This window comes from Musca autumnalis, unplaced genomic scaffold (genome assembly GCF_047663935.1).
Source record: "Musca autumnalis isolate F117 unplaced genomic scaffold, ASM4766393v1 scaffold_5, whole genome shotgun sequence".
In the NCBI taxonomy this organism is placed as follows: Eukaryota; Metazoa; Arthropoda; class Insecta; order Diptera; family Muscidae; genus Musca; species Musca autumnalis.
In genome coordinates, this window is record NW_027412088.1 from 37,256,534 (window position 1) to 37,268,557 (window position 12,024).

The 12,024-nt window shown below is 36.2% G+C and overlaps 1 protein-coding gene across 2 annotated transcripts in view; it reads left to right on the plus strand.

The window, feature by feature from the left end:
- The window catches only part of LOC141404982 (semaphorin-2A-like), a 439,686-nt gene that overhangs the window by 225,673 nt on the left and 201,989 nt on the right, over nucleotides 1-12,024 (plus strand). The gene's annotated exons all lie outside the window — the stretch shown is intronic.

The following is a 12,024-nucleotide window of genomic DNA, read 5'->3' on the forward strand; positions in this document are numbered from 1 at the left end:
ATTTTTACGTAGGACTTTTGGTATTGAAAGCGGGCTATGTAGGTCCACGCTTTCGTATAGCCCCCATACAAAATGACGCGTGACGCGTCGTCGTTTTAAGGAATTTTTAAGATATTTGGCCCATTTTACCACCGAATTGGTTGTAATTTGGTACTTTGTATCTCCAGAGGCCAAAAAATATTCCTACCAAAGTTGGGTTATATAGGTCCACGTTTTGGTATAGCCCCCATATAAGGCCCCATATAAAGTACGCGTCATTTGAATATATTTTGAATGTATTAGACCCATTTGACCACAGAATTGGTTGTAATTTGGTATTTTGTGTCTTCAGAGGCCAGAAAACATTCCTACCAAAGTTGGGTTATATAGGTCCACGTTTTGGTATAGCCCCCACATAAGGCCCCTTATAAAGTACGCGTCATTTGAATATATTTTGAATGTATTAGACCCATTTGACCGAAGAATGGGTTGTAACTTTGTATTTTGTGTTTCCAGAGGCTAAGAAACATTTCTACCATAAAATGTTTATATAGGTCCACGTGTTGATATAGCCCCCCATAATACAGTATCTCCCGATTTTCGATATTTTGAACGTTTTAGCCTCATTATCACACCGAGATGACTGAAATTTGATATTTAGTCTTCTTTAGGCGTATAAAACTTTCCCCAGAAATTTTTAGGTATAGGTCCACGCCATCGTATAGCCCCCATAAAACGGTACCTTCCGCATTTCGGTATTTTGAAGGTTGTGGCCACATTAATCCACCGAAATGGCTGAAATTTGTGGTGGAGGGTATAAAAAGTTCGGCCCGACCGAACTTAACGCTTTTCTTACTTGTTCTTTTTTGAGATGAAACTAAAGAAAAACACCACATCGTTAGATAAATACTACAAAAATCTCTGGAAATAAATATGATAGAAATATGAAGGGTAGTTGATTTTGTGGGGTAGAAAAAAAGGAGCATGCAACCGGTCAACGGAAAAGAGGAAGTGGTTGGGTGATATTTATGACTATATACAATTAGATGTTGCCAAAAACTGTGGTGTGGTATTCGAAAATTGGAAGTTAAAACTAAAATCGGCTCATAAAAAGGCTATCGGAATCTTGTACCAAACTTTCCAGGAGTTCTAAATTGACATGTAATATTTCGATGTTTTACAAAAGGAATGACAATGTTATTTATACTCTCCATGTTATGGTGGAGGGAATAATAAGGCTACCTTAAGCTTCTTCTATGTTTTCAGAGTGTTCTAAAGCTCTTGCCAGAGTTTCGAACAATTATGACGGCATATTAGTGTTTGTTAAAACCCCTTGTGTAATGATGGCCACACTGTTTTTACTACTTAAGTCATTTCCTTTAATCGGAAACAAAAAAGTTCCACAGCAAAAATCTTAAAATGAAATCGGATTATTTTTGTTATGAGAGAAGTATACCCTTGTCTTCCTCTCCAACCCACTGTGCACACTTTTCTTTTTTTATCAAAAACAAAACATAATTTAAATGCATTGAGTGACTGGCCCTTAAAACATTCCTTAAATATTTCCTTAGTTATCCTTGGACACACATACCGGCAATGCTTCAAATACCGGACGGCGTTTGTGTTGATGGTGTTTTGGAATTGCATACAAATGTATGGCCATTGTAGGGTTGTGCATGTAGGGTGGGGGTGGTGGTGGGTGAGAATTACTGAGCATAGAGTGTCTATTTCAACTAGCATTTCCTTAGTTTTATTACTGACCGAATTCCATTTGGAACAGAAAGCACGCACGAACACTCACACACACACTCGCACAAATCAACAGCAGCCCAGCCACGATTACAAAAAATCATTTTTATTACAAGAAATTCGAATTGCACAAAGGAACATATTGCCGGCCGGCCGGTAGGTCGGCTGACTAGCTGGTTGGCTGACCTTACACATGGCCAGTGGATTTGTTGCGCTTGGTTTGAGTAATTTGCAGCAGATTGCAAAAGTTAAATTGGATTGTTTATACGAAAATCGTTTGGCATATCCACACTAAATCCTCACAAAGAAAGCAACACAGAAACAAAACAAAATTTAGGGGGGAAACCCCAGCAATTATATCAATTTCAGAGTTCTTATAAAAACCAAACTTCCCCCTTTTCAATAAGGGGTTGGGAGAAGTAGAGACATTTACTTGATGGCCAGCCAGACTGTGTTATGCAATTTTAGTTTTCCTTTTCTATTTGGAATTTTCATTGTTCTGCCATCCATAAACACTTTTGTAATGGCCAAAGTCCACCAAACTGTTATGCACACCCTTGGTCAGATCTAAGAATACAGTGTGTGAAATTAACCCCCTCCCCCCTTGCAATGCATTATACTTTGAATATTCTTCATATCTGTGATAATATATCTGTAAATGGCACAGATACTTACCCACACAACCAGTGGTTTGGTCCTTTTTTATCGAAATTTATTTTATTTTTCTACTTTACGATAGTGGTGTGGTCTTGCATAGAAATGAACTGTTTAATAACAAATTAAGTACTTTAGGTTAACATGCATACAATAGTTTAATAATTTATTCATGACATTAAATTGTTTTTACCATTGCAAATTGCAATAGTTTTCCCATACTATTATTTACTGTTCTACCGTACCAACATTGTTGAAGAAATTGTGGAGAAAATTTATGGTGTTTTGTTCGTCAGAAGAAAAAAATGGATTTCAGAACTGACTGACATCAGTTAGTTCATTCAAAAACAGCAAGAAACTGTAAATCAAACAAGAATGACGTATTTTCTAACAAGAAAATTGTCTCACATACATTCACACACACACACCCAAATAGTGGAAAAGAAAAAGACCTCGTTCTACATATTGTAATAGAAAACGAAAAAGAAGAAGAAGAAGGAGAACATTGTTTAGTGAAAGGACAAAAATGTATGCAATTTTCTTTTTGTTAACATAACTATGTATGTATATGTTGAGAACTTGTTCTTTTTTCTTCTTCATTTTTAGAGGCAGTAGAATCCAGCACATACATATTCAAATAGCAAATAAGTTCTTGTCCTTGAAGTTTTTCAATGTAAACAGATTTATGTTATCAAAGATTTGTGAGCACTGGAAAAATGATTGGTTGCGTTTTTCTTTACAGAGAAAAAAATGAAAGAAATTTAAATAGCTTCATTTTGAATGCGGAGGAGGAATAGAGAGTATATATGGGGATATTAAGTGAAATCGGAGGTTTCAAAATGAAGTTTTCGAAATCCTTTATTTTTTTGTGGTGTTGATGCTGCTCATCAGCAAAATATTTCAGTATATTTTCAGATTTTGTTACTAACCGTATCAGAGATATAGCACCTTAAATAGTCGAATTCGGTAAAAACTATGTGTAAAGGAATACTCATAACTTTTTTAATATTGGTCCAATTAGAAAAAATCTCATTTTGTATTTTTTATTTTTTATCTGCTAGCTAATACAAAATAGAAAAAAAAACCTTTGTACAGTGGGATTGGAAGACATTTTCGCGATTCAATATACAAAATCAATTTTCATCAATGATTGTTCTCTTTGATTTCCTCGAAAGTCCTATTTGGTAGTGGGATTCGAAAAAATAACTATTCACATTTTTTTAAAATTTGTCAATACAATGTTTCCTTTGTACCAAGTTTACAATTTGTTGTGTTTTGGAATTGTTTTAATTTGGAATTTAAACATCGCACAGTGGTTCAGAATCGTTTTTTCCTGGCAAAACTCTGTAACTTTTGAACGGATAGATATATTTTCATATTTTGTTCGACAGATAACACCTTCAACTTCAAAAGCCACCAAATTCGGTCGAGCGGTTGCAGAAGAATTCTGGGTCAAAGTTGAAAATTTGATTTTTTTTTTCATATTTTGCATCAAAATATGAGTGTTTTTGAGCTTTTCGTATGTTTTAACTATTCACAAAAAGGTTAAACCCAATTAACAAACCATAAAAATACAAAAAAAATAAAAAGCAAGTTTTTTGGAAAAATTTTCTTTACAAATTTTTTTTCAAAAAATTGTATTTTTTTCCAAAATTGAAAAAAAAAATGTTCCTTCCCAGCAAAAATACTCATTACAAATTGGCCTACTTTCTCATTATTTTTACATGGGCATGTCATAGGGAGTAAGTATTTACTTTTTGGAGACTAAAAAGTAGATAAATAAGTAGTTACTCCCTGGTTACTTCAAGTCGTAAGTACTTATTTATTTTTAGTGCCAAAAAATAAGTACTTACTCTCTATGACATGCCCGTGTTAAAATAATGAGAAAGTAGGCCAATTTGTAATGAGTATTTTTGCTGGGTTTTGTTTTCATAAAACTCTTAAAGCCTGGGTAAATTAGCTGCCACGCCTGCTTGTCTTGCTTGCTTCTGATAAAAAAAATAAAAATGAAAAGGGCAACCCAGTCCGAAATTGGCTCTGCCTTCTTTATACTTTTATTTTAATTATGTCAGAAATGAAGCAGGAAAGCAGGCGAGGCAGCTTATGTACTCAGGCCTTTATAAAAACTCATATATTTAAAAAAAAAAAAAACAAGTAAAAAAGTGTCAGTCGGCCGACAAAAAATGTGGATTGGGAATCAACTGTACTATGACACAAATGTTGAACTTTTATGGGGGAGGTACCTTTAGGGTGGACCGATATGGGCGATTTTAGAAGTTAAACTAAATTTGGACCAAATATTAGGAGATCCAAAATTTGGACTAAATTGGTTGCCCCGTTCAAGAGATGTCGTCCTACCATTTTAGTGACATTTTTTAAATATTGGGGAGAAGTACTGGAAGTTGTGGACCGGTATTGCCCCATGAAACTAAACTTGGACAAAATATGACGAAGGCCAAATTATTTACGGCCGCCACATATGGTGGCGTAGGAGTTTTTTAATAGAAATATGGAATTGCCCTTGAAAACACTTGTACTGTCGTAATGTAGGTAGCGAATGCAAGTCGCTTCAACAAAAATCAAAGTGATTCGATAGGAGGTCTTAAAGTGAACTTGTTCGAAATTTTGTGTGGGAGTTACCCGAAGGAGTCGAACCTGATCTATATCTGGTAGATATATTAGGATGTGCAAAGTATGGATCACATCGGTCTTTCCCTTCAAGAGTTATCGTCCGCACAATTTTTCCGAATAATTTTGAACTTTGGTGAGGGAGGTATTGAAGGAGGTTTATCTTCGAATTGAAACTATGTTTGGACAAAATATTACGAAGGCCAAATTTTGGACCGAATCGGCAGATCCGTTCGAGAGTTAACTTGCGCTCCATCCACTTCACACGGTGTCATAGGGGCTTTTTGCATATTTCAGGCTATTTTCTCAGGAAGAATCGACATCCCCCCGATGAAACTTGTACCGTCATAAGGGGGGCGGTGAATACAAGATATTACAACGAAAATCAAAGCGATTCGAGAGCAGGTGCTTAACCACCGAAGAAGAGTAAGTTCCAAGTTTCAGCCATTTAGTTGAGATACTGAGGCCACAACCTTAAAAATACCGAAAATCGGAAAGTACCGTTCTATGGGGGCTATATGAAGATGTGGACGTATGCCAACAAATTTCAGATGGAAAGTTGTATACCCCGAACGAAGACTAAATACCAAATTTCCGCCATTTCGGATGCTAAGGACATATGCTACGAAATACCGACGTTAACCTATATCGAAAAAATGCATGTGTTAAATTTTGTACACCCAACGGAGACTAAATTCCAAATTTAAGCAATTTAGGTGGTATATTGAGGCTAAAAGCTTTAAAATACCGAAAATAGGGAGGTACCGTTCTATGGGGGCTATATGAAGACGTGGGCCTAGACCGATACATTTTAGGAGGAAAATTTTGTGCAATAAAAAAAGACTAAGTTCCAAATTTCAGCCATTTCGGTGGAATATTGAGGCCACAAACTTCAAAATACCAAAAATCTGAAGGTACCGTTCTATAGGGTCTATATGAACACGTGGACCTATACAGACAAATTTCAGTTGGAATGTTTTATGTATACAACAAATACTAAATACCAAATTTCAGCCATTTCGGTGGGATGTTGGGGCCACTACCTTCAAAATACCACAAATTGGGAGGTACCGCTCCTTGGGGGCTATATGAAGACGTAGACCTACCTATACCGACAGTTTACAGGTGGAAAGTTGTATACCCCAACGGAGACTAAATACCAAATTTCAGCCATTTCGTTGGGAAATTAAGGCTAAAACCTTACAAATACCGAAAATCGGGAGGTACCTTTCTAAGGGGGCTATATGAAGACGTGGACCGATATAGCCCATTTTCAATACCAAACATCCTAGGAGAAGGAAAAACTTCTATACCAAGTTATATATATATTTATCGTAAAAGTTGTGTTTCAACGGACCGACGGACTGACTGACATGGCTATTTCAAATTAGAATTTTATGCTGATCAAGAGTATATATATTTTATAGGGTCTCCGTCGAATATTTCGATGTGTTACAAACAGAATGGCAAATTTAATAATACCCTCCAATTATGTCGGATTTTATCAAAATACGATATTGAATATTGGCATCCTATTGGGGACTCTTCTATAATCTTAATAATCTGGATATTTGGATTCTTTGATGGCAATTGCTTCCCTGAACCTGCCCGCCTTGTATTCTATCGACGGCATAGATTATTATAAGATTTACTCAACAAGATTGAATTCTTTCATAGTTCTTTTGAGAAATAAAGTCGTATATAGTATTTGTATCTCTTAGTGAACCTTTTCCATGAGATAAATCGCTCCTTATGATCCGTAGCTACAATATAGGCTATTTTATGATTATCACCATTGCCTAGTTTAAAGATTTTCAATCCCATAATATAGCAGAAATATTAAATTTTATTGTCGGATCCAAAATGGTTACTGACAGACCCCCTCCTCCCTTCTCATTGACGATTATCGATTCGATTCCATTCGTTTATTTTCAGCATAACTTTTAACAAGTACAATCTAATATTGCTTCAAATAAGAAATATTCGATATTATCATATCAAGGAGAGAACTGCTCTCCTGACCCCATCCGCTTGTTTTTACGAGATGTAGTGTACTTACTTCCCACTTTTGATGCTACATCTCCACATTAACGCGTAATTAAAAAAAAATATTATAGCCTACATTATTTTCAGGCGATGCTGCAATATAGTCTGAAAATTTTAGGAAAAGTTATTAAGGCTCAAACAAAAAAAAGAACGAACATTACATATGTATGTTTAGGCCTCTTCTGTAACTTTTATCGAATGAAAAGTAGTTAAAATTTCTTTTGTTTTTGTAACAACTACAAAAAAAAAACAAATGAAATTGTTGTAAAATAAACAATGAGTAAAGTTGTTAAAAAGTTACAGAATAGGTACCCTGGTATTAGTTTCATTACAATTTTTTTTACAACAATCTCTATTATGATTGTTGCGGATAACATATTTTCCTATCACTGGCATTCATTTAGGTTTCCACAAAAAATATTTTCGCATGTCATATTCACAGTTATGCTAAAGGAATTTAATGTCTACAAACCACACAAAAAACTACAACAACAACGGCAAATACATCATCAAGCTTAAATACAAGAAATAATTTTCTCAATTTGTAATTAAGCAAAATTTTCATAATCAAATAAAACCATACCGAACACAACCATAAACATAAACCACAAAATAAAAATTTGTTCGTATTTTGTTTACATAGAAAAGAAGAGAATGAATAGAAAACTAATTTCATTAACAGTGAAAGGACGACACAAAATATTAAGCCAAGAATAAAACACATCACTAATATCAACATTAAATAAAGTTTTATGTCGATATATATGTAAACAAAAATACATACATAAATATATGAATACAATGAACAATCAAGGCAACGGAAGGAAACACAACAGACACTTACCAGGCAGGAAGACTAATTTGTTGTGGTATTATCATATACATACATAAGAGTATATAGGGGATTATGTGTACATACCATCAACCATATGTATTAAGCTGTTAATATGATGGTCTTGGTAATATGCTAGTTTAATAATAAATAAAGTTTCCAAGGACTACTCGCAATCAGCATGTGAAGGAGTAAGTGTGCTTCCATATAGAATCATGTTTTAAAGTCTTATTGAAATTATATTTAATTTGTGGTTTTATAACAATGAGAATAAAAAAACATTTTTTGGAGGATGCTAATAATTATAATGTTAAACCAGAATGTAACATAGAACTGTTAAAACGTTACGTTACTGGTTCATAAAGCCTCTTAATATGTTCCAATTATTGGGTAGATAGGAGGATAAATGTTTTAACATAATAGTATTGCATGTGGACAAATTTAGTCGGTTTTACTAAAGAGAAATTTATATTATTTGTAAGAAAGGTTTAAAGGAAATCTGTCAATTTCACCTACAGACATGCACATAAAAATGTCCTGCAACAAGAAGGAATGAATATGAACTCATCTTCTCAACATAATTTTTTTACTCCTGAATTTTGTGTGAAAATTCCTGAGCCTGAGTTTAAAAATAAAAATATAATTTTAAAAATAAGTTACAGTGTTTTATTTATGAATGCACTAAAAACTAGAAATGATTTTTCTCTTAGCCTCAATAAGTATATTCTTCTTCATGATGGTATCTTTCAAATAAAACGCTTGCCTTTTATTGCCATTTAATTTTGTCACCATATTTAATTTATTATTTTTTTTATTTTATTTACATTAACTAGTAGTAAATACAAAGTTAATAAGAAGGTAGCATTGGCTACTAAGGCCATCAGCTATATATTTAATTTAAATGCAAGCGTTTTATTTGAGAGATCCCATCATGAAAAATTATTTCTAGTTTTTAGTGCATTCATAAATAAAACACTGTAACTTAATTTTTTTAATTATTTTTTTTTTTTATTTTTATTTTTTAGTAAATATATTTTACTATTCCAAACAACCTCCTCCGATTTCCGGAATAATCTCCTCCGAACTTATAAACAACCTCCTCCGAACTTCCCCCTCTCATCCTGCCCTTTCCAACTCCAACGAAACCTACTTACTTACTTAGCTGGCCCATTACAGAACATTTGTTCCATAGACCGAACTAAGAAAAGATCTCCAATTCTCTCTGTTTTTTCATGCGCCTTTTTAGCGGGTTCATCATGGTTCATTCTTACGATATGGCCTAGCCAACGCTATCGTTGCATCTCGATAGGTTTAACTATATTCATGTCTTTGTATAGCTGATATAGCTCGTGGTTCATACGACGTCGATATTCACCGTCAACGCAAATCGGCCCGTATATCTTTCGAAGAATTTTCCTCTCAAACACACCAAGCACTGACTTATCTGCTTGCGCAAGTACCCATGCTTCGGAGCCATACATTAGCACGGGTAGTATCAGCGTTTTGTATAGTGTTATTTTTGTTTGACGAGATGTGGCTTTGTTTTTAAATTGCTTATTTAAACCATAGTAGTATCTGTTGGCCAACACAATTCTTCTTCTTATTTCACAACTGATGTTGTTTGTTGTAGACGAAGTCTTTAACTACCTCAAAATTAAAAGTACCAACTTCCACAGTTGGTCCGAGCTCTACTATGGACGCTTTGCGCGTCGACACCATCAATTTGGTCTTTTCGCCGTTTACCGCCAAACCCACTTTCGCAGATTCTGCTTCGACCGTCGTAAATGTATCAGTTACTTCCTTTACTGATCGTCCTATGATGTCTATGTCATCAGCATAAGCAAGTAAGATGTGACTATTGGTGTAAATCGTGCGATTTCTTTTGACATTTGCATCTCGTGTTACCTTTTCCAGCAAAATGTTGAATAGGTCACACGAAAGGCTGTCTCCTTGTCTGAAACCTCTTTTGGTACTAAACTGTTCCGAGAGTTTTTTTCCAATTTGAACTGATGACCTAGTGTCAGTTAAGGTCATCTTACCAAGCCGGATGAGCTTTGCATGGAATAACTTTGATCGGCGGGGACTGTCGAAAGCTGCTTTATAATCGACAAAAAGGTGATATGTGTCGATCTGCATCTCTTGCGCTTCTCAAGGATTTGCCGCAGGGTAAATACCTGGTTAATGGTGGACTTGTCATGTCTAAAGCCACATTGGTAAGGTTCAATTATTTCGGTGACCATTGGCTTTAGTCGTTCCCACAATATCCCTGACACTATCTTATAGGCAATAGGGAGAAGACTTATGCCCATATAGTTGGATCATACAGTCTTATCTCCTTTCTTGTGGACGGGACACAGGATGCTCAGGTTCCAATCGTCGGGCACGCGCCCTGCCTGCCAGCTGATGCATACACCTTACCAGCGCGTTTCCTTCGGTTTTAAAAAGCTCGGCTAGTAAGCCATCGCCTCCTGCTGCTTTATTATTCTTCAGCCGGTTGATTGCTGTTTTTACCTCATCTTGGCCGGGCGGAATACATTCAATACCATCTTCTGGGATTGGATCTGTGGTATCATCGTCTTCGCTACTATTGGATACCTGCAGATTGGAAAAATGTTCCTTCCATATCCTGAGCACGATATCTGTATCTGTTGCCAGATTACCTTGCTGGTCTCTAAATGAGGATGTGCCTGTACCAAAGCCATCTGTTTGATGCTTCACGCTTTGGTAGAATTTTCGAACTTCATTCTGACTCCTGTACATCTCGATTTTTTTCACAACTCCCGCTTTTCCATTTCTCTCTTTTTCTTGCGAAAAAAAAAACGTTTCTCTTCTCTCCTTTTCTCCCGATATCTCTCTTGTGCGCTACGCGTTGCAACTGATTGTAAAGTAGCTCTATATGCCGCATTTTTCTCTTCGGTAGCAGCACGACACTCCTGGTCATACCATGGATTCCTTGGTGGAGGTCTATGGTATCCAAGTACTGATTTTGCTGCTGTTTGCATGGAGTGGGCAATATGTTGCCATTGTGTTGTTATATTATCGGGACAAGAAGTGCTCGCATTAAGCAATTGGGCTAGTTGAGTTGAATATGCTGTGCCCATCGATGTCCAACTTCCGCTTTGTGTCTGTTCGTGCTTTAGTTGCAACGTTTAGACGGGTACGTACCTTTGATTCAACAAGGTAGTGGTCCGAATCAATGTTTGCGCCTCGGAACGATCGTATATCCAACACGCTCGATGAATGTTTTCCATCTATCACAACATTATCAATTTTATTATATGTTCTTTGATCTGGAGACAGCCAGGTGCCTTTATGAATATCGTGATGATAAAATCTGGTACTGCTAACTACCATGTTTTTTGCAGGTGCAAAGTCTATCAGCCTCATGCCATTGTAAGATGTTTCACTGTGGAGACAGAATTTCCCGACTGTTGGGCCAAAGATATTCTTCTTTTCCATATTGGCATTAAAATCGCCTAGAATGATTTTAATGTCATGGGCAGGGCAACGGTCATATGTTTCTTCTAAGCGCTCGTAAAATATATCTTTGGTCTGTTCGTCCTTGTCTTCAGTGGGAGCATGAGCGCAAATAAAGCTGATGTTGAAGAATTTAGCATTTATTCGAATTGCAGCCAGTCTTTCATTCACTGGGGTGAAGCTGGATACCGGATGTTTTAGTTTCCGACTAACTACGAATCCGCAACCAAACTCATGCTTCTTTACGTCATGACAGCTATAATACAGTGTCACCTTTGGGTGTTGTTGTGACGCCTTTCCCAATCCATCGCATTTCCTGTATGGCAGTAATATCGGCCTTGAACTTTTGAAGTACCTCTGCCAATGCGAAGACTGCACCTTATCTATAAAGAGTGCGAACATTCCAGGTGCAGATTCGCCGATCATGGTCCTTCAAACGTTTGCGGGATTCGTCAACTTTAGAGGGGTTTGTTTTTCTTTTCTTTCGTTTTTCCATAGTAGGCTGTTTTTTTCCTAGGGGAGGGTTACTAACCCGATGCCCAAAACCACGTTTTTAACGTTCTTATGGGTGAACGCGCGGCACATGTTAGCTCACTACCTTTAACTGGTGTTAAAGGCAGTTCCCCAGGTGACACCACGGGGAGGTCAGTGTCCACTTG